Consider the following 14532-nt stretch of genomic DNA (forward strand, 5'->3'; position numbering starts at 1 on the left):
ACTACGAAGGTAATAGCCTACCCAGACAGCAAACTGACTACGAAACGCATCCGCCGCGGAGGTACAGTGAACTCCGGAACGGATCCAGAAAGCGGATCCGAAACTGCGTCCACTTGCACACCGCGCCGGATCCGCCGCGGTGGCGGCTCGCGGATCCGGTCTGACACCGCTGCGGTCCCTTTGCGTATCCGTACATAAATGGGTACATCCGCCCCGGCTTCGCTTTGGATCCGCGAATGAGCCGCATATCCGCTCCGGGTCCGTTTTGGACCCGGTCAAATGCCCGGCCCGGGTCCGTTTTGGACCCGTTCATAAAATTCCGTCTACAATGCCACTTTTTTCCCACTTGATTATCTGGCCAAAACTATAGCTACAGATATATTTAAAATCTAATGGTGGACGAACATTAGATAGACTGGACTGCTCTATAAAAGCTTGAATAGTTATTAATGTATGTGCCTTTGAATAAAACATGAATCATTAAACATTAATAATTTTTAGCCAACTAACAATAACAAAATAGGTTATTACAGACTATAAATGTATTTACTAATTTTTTAAATAGTTTTATACATGTATACATTGAATAGACATTACAGAAAAAAATGAAATCAACCATGAATTGTACCAAGAACATCATTTTATTTAGTGAAAAACATTACACTAAAATGATAAAGTATTTTTTTTCACTACTGTTGGGTCAAGGTTTGCTGACAGGGGCTCCGGCTCCTTGAGCTTCCCCTATCTGATGCCAGGTTGAACCACCGGATTACATGTTTTGTAATGTCGTCATCGGTGGCGGCACAGGAGACATGGCTCTTTCTCACAGCACCTGTAATACATAAGCAGATTTTCATTACATGTCATGAAATCACATTGAAGCTACCAGGTTGTTGTTTTTTAGAGGATAGACATAATTCTTTTTTTAACTTAAAATAATGTCAAGTCGTAACAGGGTGAAAGGCACTTCTGCCTCCGCTTTGCGGTCCTTTATCTGCTATAACCACGCTATGTAAGATTGCCAGATCGGGTCGCGTTTCTGTAGTTCTAATGAGACATAAGAAAACTACAGACTTTAATAGACTCCCTAAAGAATTTGGCACAAACACAAACAGAAGTTCAACTAAAATGACTAAGTGATTATAATTTTAACCATTATACAGCGTGACAAAAAAAAAAAAAGTTTTCCTTGAATAAAACTTGAATGCCCATAAGTTTAGTTGACTAAAAAAAGAACTAAACAAAAACAGGATAAGGTTGACTAAATATGATAAAAGTTAAATAGTAAATTTGACACAGGACTAAGCATGCATAAAAATAAAAAAGCTGACAAAATAAACTCTATTTGAGTCTTGTATCTAATGAGGTATTGCTCACCAGAGCAGGCAACACTGTCTGATCCACATCTCCCCCCCCCCCCCCGCCAGGTAGGTCTGTAGACCCTGCTTGCAGAAGGGGTTTGCTCTTCTGCTGGTCTCTGTGAACAGTGAGGCGGAGAAATGGGTGGAGGTGGAGCAGCTGTGCCGCTACTTAGGATAAAAGGTGGTGGTGCAATAACAGGAGCTGATGGTTGTGTTAAAAGTTTGCCTCTTTTTATGAGCATCTTCCTCCTCGCTCTCATCAGAGTCTCCCAAGAAATGACTATAAATTAGGGTGGAAAAAAACAAGCAGTAAACATCTTATTAATTACTCTTATTAATAATTATAATAAATGTAAAGCCTTCCTGTAGTTCAAACAGTAGAGTGTTGGCGCTTGCAATGCTAAGGTCATGGGTTCAATTCCCAGGGGAAGCAAGAACTGATAAGAATGTAAATGTGTACCTTAAAATGCAATGTAAGTTGCTTTGGATAAAAATTTGCTTTATCTATATTTCAGCTGGCTTTACGTGTGGTGGTTGTCGGGTTCATCATATCCTAACACACTAAATTATGTTTTTGAGAAAATATAGAGGCCAAAAAGTTAATGTAAAATATAAAGGATAATATACGTATACTAACATCGGCTTTGGCCTTCTTTTTGGCCTCCTCTTCCTCTTCAGACTGTAGATCTGATGTGTTGCAATTTAGAGCTTTCTTCAAGAGTTGTTGTGCCACAAAGTAGTCATCTAAAAAATAAATAGCCTACATGTTAAACTTCAGTAGACCTTCAAATTAATAGAGTAGAACTATAGACAACAGAACAATATGAGAATGTAATTAAAAGGATTTTCTTCCCATATAACATATTGGCAAAATACTTTGATATTTGCTTACAAAAGCCATTTAGATTATTTAAAAAGAAAATAGCATACCACATGACTCTGGCATCATATTTTTTCCAGTCAGGTCCAGGTTCCTTAGAATTTTTCACTGCCCCGTTCGCTCTCTCATCATTTTTGTAGTTTGGCCAATAGGTAACTCCATCACTGTACCAATTTTGTGGCACCAAACATCCTTAAACGAGAAGGAAGTAACAAACAGCACCAGATAAATTGAACTTCCTGTTTCAAGAACAGGTCAGTATGTCTACCTTGGGTTATTTCACCAAGTGTATGGTGTAATTGCATATGGGTCACTTTTAAATTAAAAAAGCTGGTCCAAAAAATAAAAGAAATTCAGATATGGTCAACAAATCAGAATTGGGCATCAAGACCTGCAGTATAAATGTGGCCTTACTGAACTCAATTGAATCAACAATGAACTGTCAACTTACAGTGAAGTTGCTGAAGAACTTACTGTCTTAAGGTGGAGCTGGAGACAGGTACAGTTTTTCTATTCATTTTATCTAAAAGAAACGTAACAGAAACACAAAATACACATTTCAACTAGTGAGTTGTGGAAAATAACCAAAATTTTTAGTGTTTTCAAAAATAATTATACAGCAGGGCTCGACAATAAGGACTGCCTGATGGCCCGGGGCCAGTGTGAAAGATACTTGGGCCAGTTGCAGGAACTTTCACCTGCCCCATTGGGCCAGTGCTGCATCTTCAAGTTGATAATTTGCACATTTTTAAGCCTTGACAATTGAAATGCTGTAGTGTGGACCAGTGTCAGTATTTGACAACATATCTGGCTAAATCAAGTTAGAACAGTATTAAATCTTACTTTACTCTGATGTCAGGAAAAGATGAAACTCCAAAATAAGACTGGTGGCACTTGAACAAACTGTGAACTGTAAGCTGCAACAGAACACACACACACACACACACACAATCTTAATATGATATGAAATAATTATCTGAAACAACATTACATGGGGAGGTGTATTCCTGCTCCGATGGCGGCTTCAGTCAGCCGCAAACAGCCACATAATCTATATCACCTTTTAGCTTAGGATGTAATCTTTCAAATGAGACCATTTTCACGTTTCTGTGAGCTTTCCTTGGTAAGAAAAACCTTTTCGAATGAACTGAGAGAAGACGCGCTCTGAGCGCAGGACACTGGATCTCCATGCCATCTGTACAGGCGCGAGCCTTACTCACAAAGCTACTGCTAAGGCAAGCCTTTAGTATATATATCTAACCGGGCTGCGTCCGAAATCGCATACTTTGTGAGTAGGTACTACATTTAAATTAGAACGTACTTCGCGACCGTTAAAAAAGTACGTTCTATATAGTATGAATACGGGTAGTATGAATGGAGTCCGGACGTACTACATGCGCCATGTTGTTATTGTCACGTAACATGCGCGGTCACATCAGCGCGAAAATTTAAAGAGCCCGTTCCACTGACTGCACCAGAGCAATGTTTTTAGTTCTTCTTTCCGCTTTCGTCTGCGTTTTTACGTCGTTCGTGCTCACAATTCAGAGTCGTCGGTCAGTTGCTCGTATGAAGGACTAAAAATGACAGAACGAAAAATAAATAAATAAATAAATAAAAGTAGAAATAAATAAATAAATGCAGAAATAATAGTAAAAATAAATACATTTTGGTAATATAAATGGCTATTTCTGTATTTTTACATGTATTTATTTATTTATTTATGCATTTCTATATGTATTTATTTATGTATTTATACATTTATTTATATATTTATGTATTTATATATTTATTTATTTATATATTTATATATGTATTTATTTATACATTTATTTATTCCTATATTTATTTATTTCTGTATTTCCACATTTCTACATTTATTTATTTCTGTATTTCCACATTTCTACATTTATTTATTTCTGTATTTCCACATTTCTACATTTATTTTTCCCTGCGCATGTATGCTAATTGACCAATGGCTAACCACGCCCCCTCCACTCACTCAGTCAACATTCGGTAACAGGCGCTTTGGCAGCTGTCACAGTAGGAGACATTTCACAGGAGGCAATTGATGATTTTTTGGAGACAGAAAGATTATATATCATCTCGATGTCACCAAAAGGGCCTTAAATATGCATTGGAGGGTTATATTAATAATTTTATTGTTGAGAAGGTCGATAAGCTTCAGCTCCAGAACAAAGATTTACAGTTCACAGTGTAAACGTTATAGTTTGGTGCTATTTCGCTTCAAACGCTCGCTTTATACGCGCGTCCTATTCGCTTTGGATTCAAAATGTTCAAGCGTCGAACTAGACGCGGATACGCGCGAATTTGACGCTCTATTCGCGTTTGGTGGGAGCGCAGAATAATGAACAGGCTGCGATGTCAACTGTCACCCAACCAAAATCACACACACACGCTGTTTAAAAGCCAAAATGACAAGAAAAAACATAAAAACGAATGAAAACTGATAACCGCAATGCATTGCAATGGACGAGGAAGCAGAGAATGTCCAAGTGTATTGGGTTAGCTATGCGTACTGTGATTGGCTCATCGCGTTTGGGGGCGTGGCTTAGCCATTGGTCAATTAGCATACATGCGCAGGGAAAAATAAATGTAGAAATGTGGAAATACAGAAATAAATAAATGTAGAAATGTGGAAATACAGAAATAAATAAATGTAGAAATGTGGAAATACAGAAATAAATAAATGTAGGAATAAATAAATGTATAAATAAATACATATATAGATATATAAATAAATAAATATATAAATACATAAATATATAAATAAATGTATAAATACATAAATAAATACATATAGAAATGCATAAATAAATAAATAAATACATGTAAAAATACAGAAATAGCCATTTATATTACCAAAATATATTTATTTTTACTATTATTTCTGCATTTATTTATTTATTTCTACTTTTATTTATTTATTTATTTATTTTTCGTTCTGTCATTTTTAGTCCTTCATAGCTCGCACACACACAAACCTATGAACAATGACAGAGGCTGATTTTTGGTAAGGAAAAAGTAATTTATTTGCTTGTGATAGTGCCATCAATGAATAAACATGAATGAATCAATAATATGCGTGTTTATCTCTGTCGATTCATTCATGGATGGCAATATGTGTGTGTGTGTGTGTGTATATATATATAATATACACACACACACACACACACAGTGAACAATAGGGTAACACACTGAGGTCAGATACAATACACACACACATTCATTCATACATGTGTAACGTTATATATGAAGACTTAAGACTTAAAAGAAAATAATTCTTCTAAAATGAGCATTTTTATCAAACTTGTATTATTTAGGTTCAGTATTTTCACTTTAATTAATGGGGATATTTGGGGATATTTAATTGAATTAATCAATCAACGATACCATTGATCAGCATTACCAAACGTGGACGTTCCACTAGAAACAAACATTGATGTATTGTTTTAATTTATTACTGTGAAGCTGCTTTGATACAACCTATGTTGTGAAAAGCGCTATATAAATAAACTTGACTTGACTTTAATGACAATTAATAGGTCCTTTTCATTGCCATTAAAGTGAAATAACTGAACATAAACATACAAGCTTGATAAAAATAATCAAACTAAAAGAAAATTCCAGATGGCACTTAGAGGCTTTTACATCCTAAGTATTCAGATATATATATATGTGTGTGTGTGTGTGTCTATGTATATGTATATATATATATATATATATATATATATATATATATACACACACATATATAAGAAATGGATCATATACATATAATACATATACATATAAATAATCCAACACAGAAAACAAGTGTCTTGTCGATTCAAATCGTACGGTATTTTAAAATAAACTATGAACACGTTACAGATTGTGAGCCCTACAACGCCAATTCTTCATCTATATTTTAAAGATGGAGCTGACCTCCACCCCTCACGGTAGTCCATCCAGTCACTGATTGGGACCATGGGTGGAAAAAAAGGACATCGAGGTGCTGGTGTTCTAGCTACATATCACATATTTGAGCTTAACTTTTTACAAATTATTTACTTTAAATTTAGGTAGGAAAAATTCAAGTGGAAATCCAAAAATTGCCCAGGGTGTAAAGTTCTCATCTTGTATACATGCTTTTAAAGAAACAGATTTTAAATTATTTTAAAGTGATGCCCAACAAATGAGATTGTTAGTAAGAAAGTCCCTTTAGATCTTTAGAAACCTGTGAAGGTTACCTTACTGAAGCTGCTGACGTTCATTTTCTTCCCTCAAGATGACACTTTAATAAAAAAAGTTTTAAAACTTTTGCTTTTGGTGGTGCTTTAAGCTCTATTATACTACTTTTTGCCAAAGTTTTGTGATTTTGTTTTAAACTTTTGTATTCTGTATCCATTAAAAAGTTAAATAATATACAAAAATAAAGCAAATACATTTTAAAGGTGTCTGGGGTGTGTGGATATTTCTCTTCAGTGTGGCACTCATATTTTTCAGATATACCTGCAATTTGCTTTTCAAAAAAAAAACATCTGGAATCTGTCACAAAATAAGTGCACACACAATACCCTTTAAAAATATTAATTACTCCATGCCACATATTAAATACTTTACAACTGACAATCTAACTACTGTAAATCCCTGGGAATTAAGTGTTTTGTAATAAAACTTGCTAAAACAGCATTACAAAATGAACGTACTAACAAATAAATGGAAAGAGAGTGTGTAACATTTGTTTTCTTTATTATAATTTTTTTTTTTTAGCAATTTCTAAAAGCTGGAGGAATCTTTCCTCTCCCTCTCGTCGCGCTTTCTTTTCTTTTCTTTCCTCTCTTTCATTAGCCACTCTATAAGAACACAGGTGTGGTCATCAGCCCCTGCAAAATCAACACAGAATTTAACATTAGTGATGAACCATGGTCAATCTATATTATTAAATTAATAGTAATGTTGGACAAGTTGAGGTAAGTTACACTTGATAGCTTGCTTTGTAGCCAACACATATTACATATCAACACTGGTAAAGAAGAAATAAAATCGTTGTAAAATTAAAAAATAAAAGTTGTGTAACCCTCTCATTTAACTGAGAAACAACGTCGTTGTTTAAATAAAACAGTGTTAACTGACAGACATTAGCTCGTTCTGTTCGGCAATAATAATAATGATAAAATTGTCATTTTGCAGCCAATTCACAAACTTGTACCCTCGATTTACATTATTTAAACTTTTAACAAGTCAATCGTTTACTTGTATGATGTTAAACGAATACAATTTAACCACAAATAAACAAAAAGTGTGTTGTAAAGTACTTACACTTGAAAACAGCCGCGTCTCCGTTTTCCGCCATTTTCAAATATAACGACGACAACTCCTCTCCCGTGGCATCATGGGATAGTAAAGTGTCCATCGTATGCGCACTTCAGAATCTCGCCGGATGTAGTAGATCATCCGGGTACTTCTCGCCTACTGTTTTTCGAATTCTATGATTTCGGACATACTACTCTGCTCGCGTACTGTTTTTCGCATACTATATAGTAGGGAAGTATTCGATTTCGGACGCAGAAACTAATCTCGCGTCGCATATCTGTGACGGACTTATTACAAAAGACGCGAGTTCAACAGAGTCGGATCGGATGCGCTTCCTTGATCACTTCCGGGTAAGCGCGAGCTCTCTTTTGAGTAAGATAGCCGCGAGTTTGCGTGTGTTATTATAGTTTATGAACTGTTTTGATTTTTAAAATTGCATCTAGAAAGATAAAAGCATCAATGGCATTGATAAAAGCGATCTTTGGAAGTGCAACTGGTTTCTAAATGGACGATTTGGAGTTGGAGAATGCGCACTCTACAGACTCTCCAGAGCTTTTGGGTACGTATGGTACATGGTTTTTCAGCATTTACAATGTTTATATAAATATTTTAATTAAAATATTGTTAGTTTGAAATGTGAAAGCACAGCAACCAATCTGATAAACTATTATTTGAAAATAAATGTCAAACGTTTTGGATATGGAAAATATTATTGCGCAATAGTTTACAACTTTGCATAAGTGGAATAAAATGGTCATTTCAGTAAATCTACATTTTGATATTGTGAAATGGATATTATTACAGTGCAGAAACTATGTATAAATAGTGTTTTTCTTTGTTTCATGTTCTGTTGAAGATTGGCACAGTGGGCACAGTTGGCACAGTTGGCATCAGATCTCCAGGAGGCTGGCTGGTGATGTTGAGGTGATGCACAACACAGGTGACAAATCTGATGCCAATATAATGAATGATATAAATCTGGAGGATGAGGATCCTGTTCTAGATTGTAATAGACCACAGATTTTAGGCAAATCATTTGTAAAATGATAAGTCTTGTATCTTCTGAAAGAATAAAATGATAAAAATCATAAAGCGCCTATTTTTTTCTTTCTGTTTATTATATCACAGACACCATATACTATAATATTTATCACATCCAGCAGTGTTTTATATAATTTCAAAGTGTTTTCTGTAAAATGACACTGGAATATTGCATATATTCCACTGTATATGGGTATGAGCAGAGTTTAGATTTGGGTAGGTGGATATTACATAAAAAAAGGTAATATTCCTCCCTTCAGATTAATATGCACATCTTTTTCATTTTTTAGTGTAGAGAAAAAAATCTTTTTTCCAGTGTTTGCTGGCATCTAGAGGAAACAGCCATAAGTGTCTGCATGTTGCTAGACCCCACAGGGCCTGAGTTACACACTTTCAAAAATGAATTTAAAATTAAAAAATCAAAAAGCGCCTATATTTTTTTGGCTTTATTACAGCTCAGACAACATATACTTAAATGTTTATCACTTTTAGCACTGTTTTATGAATCTGCAAAGGGTTTCCTGTAAAATGACACCAAAATTGTCTATTTTGGAAAAAATATGTGGAAATGGGAGGCTTTTCAATTTCGGTAGGAAAATCCAGGCGGAAATCCCCAAAAATGGTCGAGGAGTGTAAGCGGTTAAAGTCAATGGAGCGCTGTGAAAAAGTGTCGGACCTCTGTCGGAGCTCGTTCTTGGCTGCGCTGTGATTGGTCAATCTACATTCTAGGGTGGGGCTTAGCCAAAGGCGAATTAATCCTTTGCTGATACTTCTTCGTCGTCATCATGGAGAGCGCAGTTTGGTTGCATAGCAACGACAGACGCCATGGGAGCGCAAGCGTTTGGTCTGAAACGGCGCCCAGTGACGGATGGTGTAGCAATATTGTTGTCCGGGTGGAAATCGGGAGAAATTCGGGAGAAAGGTCGGTCCGGGAGATTTTCGGGAGGGGCTTTGAAATTCGGGAGTCTCCCGGACAAATCGGGAGGGTTGGCATGTAGCGGGGAGGAGCTGCAAACGAAGACGTGAAGTCGGACACTTTCTGGTTCCCGTGGTGACCGCTCACGTGGTGTTTGCATACTTTACCACAGCTGAAGTGAAATAAATGCAATATTTGCCAAATAGATGTTTCAGAGACATTTTCATTCAATACTTTATGTACTTGCTTCATGCAGCGTCTGTTTGAACAAGAATAAAGTTCAACATAAGCTACTATCAATGAAGTGGAGTCTACGTTTTTTAATCAGTTTTAATTTGATAAACATGACACAATATAACATCGCAACGACATGAAAAGAGTGTTTACTGTTATAAAAAACTGATTTGAGAGCTTTAGAGGAACTAAAGGTGTTCGAATGAACACGAAACACACGTGATCGTTGTCATGCAGTGAATCCGGCCAATCGTGGAACAGCTGTGTCGTCATCAGCCCTCGTGCAGCCCAGTGCAGCCGCTCTTGAGAAGCTGAGCTGGCTGAGTTCTCCGGCTACTCTCGAATCGCTCTCGCGGTACTTTGATGGCATACGTCACAGTCACATGGTGTCGGCGCTGTATCAAGTCGGACAAAATTTCTAACCGGCATGCACTGCTTTAAGTCAGCCGCCGATCGGTCTGCGCAGAGTCGAACAAGCCTTTTAATATTCCTGAATCTGTATTAAATTTGAGAAATGTAACTGATTTCCATTCGGTTTAGCTTGTTTCCACTGAAACACAATCACAAAAACATCTTGTGTTTATTGAGAAAGTGACTGACAAGGCCATAGTAATTTTTTTTTTCTACTATGGAAATCAATGGCCACCGTCAACTTTCTGGTTACCAACATTCTTTAAAACATTCTTCTTTTGTGTTCAACAGAAGAAAGAAACTCATATAGGTTTGGAACAACTTGAGGGTGAGTACATTTTGACTTAGAATTTTCATTTCGTGGTGAACTATCCCTTTAAAGAAATTATTGAAAAAAACTAAGCTCTTTTATTCTACAAGATAAAGCTATGTAGTTTCACAGAAAATGTTTCATGAAGAGTTTAGCTCCACCACACCTAACTGGAAGTTTTCATTGGTCCTAATGACCTTGATTAGCTGCTTCAGGTGTGTTTAATTAGGGCTGGAGATAAAATCGGACACCCCTGCCATAGTGCTTTCTATTGATATTGAAGCATTAATAGATTTTAGAAAAATAAATTAAATAGATTTTAGCGATACTATAACCGTAGTTAGAATATTTTGTGTTAAGCTACTTAGCATTTTTTTATTTTATTTTTTTTAAAGTGAATCAGATTGTGTTTAGTATATTCACATTCTTGAATGTGACTGTATGTATGACAACTGAATTGACTTGTTCAAAAGGGGGGGTGAATTGCTGTTTCATGCATACTGAGTTTTTTACACTGTTAAAGAGTTGGATTCCCATGCTAAACATGGACAAAGTTTCAAAAGTTAAGTTGTACGTTTGAAGGAGTATTTTTGTTCCAAAAATACTCCTTCCGGTTTGTCACAAGTTTCGGAAAGTTTTTTTCGAGTATGGCTCTGTCTTACGTAAGATAGAGCGGAATTTCCTTATATGGGTCCTCCTAAGGGCACTTCTCCGCGGCCGCGCGCGCACTCGCAGACCAGAGAGAGAAGAGAGCGAAAGCAGTACGTTACCTCAAAGCGCTATGCTCGGCTTTTAGGGAAGTCAATGTCACCAAAGAAGTGGGTTTTTGGTTGGCAGGGCAAGACAACCCTGCACAGATTCCCAAAGAACCCAGCGTTAAGGGAATAGTGGATGGAGTTTGTTTTTTCGAAGCATCAACGGAGGTTGTGCACGACTCTTTGTTCCCTGCATTTCGACGATGATTGTTTTATAAACAAAGCCCAGATCGTCTAATGCTTAAGGATCGAGCAGTCACGGTGAGTAAACTACTTCAAATGTCTCTCTGTGTTGTTGTTAGATCAGTTAGCACAGCTATAGCACACCGCCCACACGGCCCTCCCCCAGCCGCTCGGTTTTTTCCGGAAAGACTCGGTACAGCCAATCTTTAACTTATAAATATAATAAAACTAAAGACGTTTTGGAGATATGAAGGATGCAATACTACTCTATAGGTACTCAAGATTAACAGGAGATTGAGTGAAAATGAGCATTTCACCCCCCCTTTAAGTAACATCATGCTTTCTTTTTCAGATTTCAGAGAACCCAAAGGAAAAGAGGCAGTAGTCTGATGTAGAGGGCTGCATTGGGATTGAGTCCCGCCGGGTCCCGCGGGACCCAACGCAAATCTCGCGGGAGCGGGCGGTTTGAACTTTGCTGCGGGCGGGAATGGGCGGCTAAAAAAAACACTGCGGGATCGGGAGGTAGCCTTGCAACATGATGGAGATGTCAATAATGGCGCTTTTCCACTACACAGTACCAGCCTGGCTCGACTCGACTCGCCTCGCCTTTGTTTGGTTTTCCACTGTGTAAAAGTTGTAACTGTATCTGCTTCCCGGTACTTTTTTTCGTACCACCTCCGGCGAGGTTCTGAGCGAGCTTAGGCGATATTAAAATGTGACGTGAAAACACGGCAGACTGCTGATTGTTCAGAGAGAAGCATCACTATTCACTGCGTCATCATTGCACGCGCAAGACAGAGTATCCTGAATAAAAAACAGCAAAAACGAAAACAAAACCATCCAAAAACAGCACACTCGATTTCCTCCATTATCCTGTGTGTATGTGTCCAGTAGGCTATGCCGGCCAGGGAAACGAAACAAACAACCCCATGAATCTCTTTAATAATAGCAATACAAATATGTGTTTTTTCCTGCGGGACGGGAGAAGACACAAAATCAATGCATCTCTATTATTGTGCGGGAATAAATTCTCAGAGTTTTGCGGGTGCGGGCGGGAGTGGACATACATATTGCGGGAGCGGGCGGGAGTGAAACACATACGTTGCGGGAGCGGGCGGTAATGGTCAGAAATTCGGCGGGCGGGAGCGGGATGATGAAAACAGTCCCGCGCAGGGCTCTAGTCTGATGTAAGACAGATTTTAAAAAAACTGAACCGTTGGACCACCTGTAGTAATGACATCAGAAGCCAATTTTATTTTTCAAGGTTGAAATGCTTTTGTCCTATTTCTCCCCCTTTAATTTTTAAAGAATGATCTTTCTTTTCATATATTGAATAAAAAAAAATTACTCAACTGCTAGAAAGGTGTCATTTATATTTTAGGTCGTCAAGTCATCTTCATTTATATAGCGCTTTTAACAATGTAGATTGTTTCAAAGCAGCTTTACAGAGATAAACGTATACTTTAAGGTAACAGAGATTATTTTGGCTTTATAGCGGTTCTTTAATAAAGTTATTTTCCATCTAAGGTTAGTTTTGATTGATTCTCTTCCGTCGCAACGATCATTTGTTATTAAATTAGGGGCCGCCAAGACGACACCATTCCCTCTACACAGACTTTAAACGCGAACCTGTGAGAAACGCTGATGGCATTCACATGCTCATTAAGAATTGATTCTATAGTTATGTGCGTTTGAATATATGTGCGCAGGTTTGTAATTCCCTACAAACCAAGCCTAAACAAAGTACTGGTCTTTCCTTATAAATTTTGATACAGAATTTTATTTTATTTTATCACTTCGGGGTAGGTACGCGAAACAAATTTCCCGAAAACGCTTTATCTGTAGAGTGGTAAAGGGATCCTCCAGGAGAGACTAGTTGGCACTTCAGCACTGCGTTGTCATCAGGTCCAGGCGAAGGTCCTTCGTCAGATCTGGATACAGCCTGGATCCGGCAGGCTGCGGGAAAACCTCGGGATAAACAAAGACACTAAAATTAGCGTAGATGCCATTCTTATGATGTAACGAGTACATCAGGATTTATGGGAAGTGTAACATTGATCAAACCATATTACCAAAGATTATTTCTGTTAATTTCAATATTGATTCAGCATCGGTGATGTAGAATCAGTCAAAGTGTAATGTTGATTCAACAATATTACCATTGATTATTTTTGTTAATTTCAATATTGATTCAGCATCAGTGACAATCAATCAATCATAGTGTGATGTTGATTCAATAGCATTACCTTTGATTTGTTCACCATTGTTTCAACATTAACTGAGGGTGCAAAAGTGATTTTGATAAAATATCACTTTGTAATGTTGAATCAATACTCTTACCGTTGATTTGTGGTTAAAATCAAAACATTATTTCAACATTAACTGAGGGTGCAAAAGTGATGTTGATAAAATATGAAAGCCACGTAAAGCCACGTTGGCCAATCAGAAGCCTGAATCAGAAGCAAAAACTCCGGTTTTACTGTCTACACGACAACAGGGATTTTCAAAAATGTTCGGTTTCAGTGACCTGATACTGCGTTTACGTGTGGATGAACAGCCGAACCGCGTAAAAAACGTCATGGTTATAAAAATACCCGTGTCCGTGTGGACAAGGCCTAAAGCAACATCACTTTGTAACATTAATTCAATGCAATTAGCGTTGATTGCAAATAGCGTCAAGTTAACATTGTTTCAATGATTACATGCTATCTGGGTCACGTGTTTGAGTTTCCTGCCACTCATCAGTTTCCATGGACACTAGTCTTCATCACAGCAGTTCGTCATTTAGTTAACCACCATGAGTATTTCAATTCCTCACTCAGTGTTTAAGATCACTCAGTGTTTGCCAGGTCTCAGTTGTGCTTGTGCTTGTGCTTGTGCTACTACCACCATCTTCATCTGTCTGTCTACCTACAACCTTGCTAACAAATACTATCTCCACTAATAATTTAAACTCGTTGGCTCCCATAAAAGCCAAACAGCATACACCAAATTCTGACCCCTGGCTAAATGATGATACCCACACACTTCGTCAGGTCTGCAGGAGGGCCGAAAGAAGGTGGAAAAAGATAAGCTGCAAGTTTAATACTAAGGGTAAGGGAATTTGATAAAATATCAGAAAGTGG

At 37.4% G+C, this 14532-nt stretch overlaps 1 long non-coding RNA gene across 1 annotated transcript; it reads right to left on the reverse strand.

The window, feature by feature from the left end:
* Nucleotides 1-620: 620 nt before the first annotated feature.
* Nucleotides 621-3769, reverse strand: LOC307147371. The gene is made up of 6 exons (XR_013819293.1): nt 3085-3769; nt 2716-2764; nt 2292-2433; nt 1999-2105; nt 1378-1641; nt 621-832 (listed from the first exon to the last, which is right to left on the reverse strand). It is a non-coding gene; the product is annotated as an uncharacterized lncRNA (long non-coding RNA).
* Nucleotides 3770-14532: the final 10763 nt, after the last annotated feature.

Source organism: Squalius cephalus, assembly GCF_949319135.1.
Source record: "Squalius cephalus genome assembly, chromosome: 19".
NCBI classification, from domain to species: domain Eukaryota; kingdom Metazoa; phylum Chordata; class Actinopteri; order Cypriniformes; family Leuciscidae; genus Squalius; species Squalius cephalus.